Genomic DNA, 2,122 nt, shown 5'->3' with positions numbered 1-2,122 from the left:
AGAATGTAGTAATTATTATGTTGCGCAAAATTATTATCATCTACGGTCATAGCTCCCCCTACTCTGCAAGATGACCCAATACCTTACTTTCGAGTATTAAAACCTCAGGGTCCTATTTTTCTTTGAATATGTAATGAATGTGATTTGAAAACTTGGAGACCTTTCATGCCACCCCGGTTCGAAACTCGAGAAACCCTAATCCACACTCAAAATAGCCCAGCAAGGGAAAACACCTGATATAAATAGCGTCAGGCACACAGATATCAATTCAATTTAAGAAACCAGAGAAGAAGAAGAAGATTAGATCAGAGAAAATGATAGAGGTAAATTGCCCAGACTGCAAAAAATAGACCGAAGTGGTGTTCGATCATTCGGCCGGATACATAGTTTTCCTGGAGTGTGGGCTTGTGCTAGAGGCTCACTCCATTGATGAGACCTCAAAGTGGAGGACGTTCACTAATGAAGCGGGAGATAATGATCCAATGCGTGTGGGAGAGCCATCGAATCCTTTGCTCACTGATGGCGGCCTCTCCACTGTGATTTCCAAGCCTAATGGCCAGTCTGGAGATTTTCTTACCTCTTCACTTGGACACTGGCAGAACCGCGGCTCCAATCCCGACCGCTCACTCATCATGGCATTCAAAACCATCACCACAATGTTAGATCGGTTGGGGCTTGTTGAAACTATAAAGGATCGAGCAAATGAAATTTACAAGAAGGTTGAAGATTCAAAGTCAATCCTTTCGCATATCTTCAACTACTGCAGACCTTCAGATCGAAGAAATGTGGTTTCATGGACTGCAATGATTGTAGGATATACACAAAATGGCATTTTTGATTAAGCTTTACATATTTTTAACGAAATGACTCAACCAGACGTTATTTCATGGAATGCCATGATTGCAGGATATGTACAATTTGGGTTTGCTGAAAAAGCCTATGAGACATTTAAGAATATGAGAACTGGACAGGGCCCTAAAAATTTTAGATATCATAGAGGATATCTTCATGCTTACTTCAAAATTGATGGATGAAGCAAATATATCAGGGCATGAAAGGATAGCGCATGTGAACAGAATATGTCACAGAGGTAAAGTTCTTTGTGAACGAAACCAGGAGAACCCATGACCAAGAGACAACAGAAATATATTAGGATGCAATGTTGGGAAGGTTCTGATTTGCATCAAATCAATCAAGATTAACAAGATTAACATGCCCACAAAGGAGATTAGCAATGCTCTTACTTGCAACAAATTTTCAAGTGAGGTATAGATATATAAAAGAAATTAAATTCAATAAATGAAATGGATTAAAAAATATTCTAAAATATGAGTAGACTAAGATATGAATTTGAAAAAGATAGGCAAGCCTTCCAAAGGGGGTTAGATGAAAACTAATAGAAAATAAGAAGTAACCTGCACAAATTAGAGCACACAAAAGTTAATTGGGTTTGGCGGTAAAACAAACAAATCCAAAAAAAAAAAAATTCAATTTCTTATATCTTAAGAAGATTAAAGAAGAAATTAGTGAAATCTCTCTCAAGAGTCTCCTTTGAATTGTACCTTCATGCAAACACTCAAAACAAAGATTAAACTGCTCTGATACCATGTTAGAAATGGAAAAAGAAATATGTAAATAAACAATACCAGGAAAGAATCTAAGTGAGTAAATGCATGAACAGATATTACAATAAAATAGGAGAGAGAAAGCTTCAAGCTCCAACACCATGAGACAAGATATTTGGAAAGGGGAAAGAAAAGAAAACCCCTTGTGACATTATGAATGAGGCATGAAAAGCATAAGAAGGAAGAGAGAGAGAGAGAGAGAGAGCAATGCTCATACAATATTTGAGAAGAGTAAGAAACCTCATTGTTAAATGAGAGAAGAGGGTCATCTCTAAAATAGAGATGAGAGAGAGGAGTTAGAATGTAACTCCCATGTCTATGAATGCCACCATTCATAAGTGTGTGAGGCCAAGTGTGAGATTCCTCTTAAGGAGGAATAATCTAAAATTAGAAATTACAATATATATTTGTCCTCACATATTCCACTAGATGACAAAATAAGATGTAGTGGAAAAAGGACAAAAAAGAAATATATTAGGATACCTTGGCTTATATCC

General features: G+C 36.9%; 1 pseudogene; it reads left to right on the top strand.

Moving 5' to 3' along the window:
• The first annotated feature begins 482 nt into the window (after positions 1-482).
• On the top strand, positions 483-842 carry LOC149532214 (transcription initiation factor IIB pseudogene; annotated as a pseudogene).
• Positions 843-2,122: the final 1,280 nt, after the last annotated feature.

The sequence above is a fragment of the Cupressus sempervirens genome, chromosome 11, assembly GCF_028749045.1.
Source record: "Cupressus sempervirens isolate cs-2001-9-10 chromosome 11, ASM2874904v1, whole genome shotgun sequence".
Classification (NCBI taxonomy): domain Eukaryota; kingdom Viridiplantae; phylum Streptophyta; class Pinopsida; order Cupressales; family Cupressaceae; genus Cupressus; species Cupressus sempervirens.
Note: the sequence above shows the minus strand (reverse complement) of the source record. Positions and strands in the feature narration are given on the sequence as shown.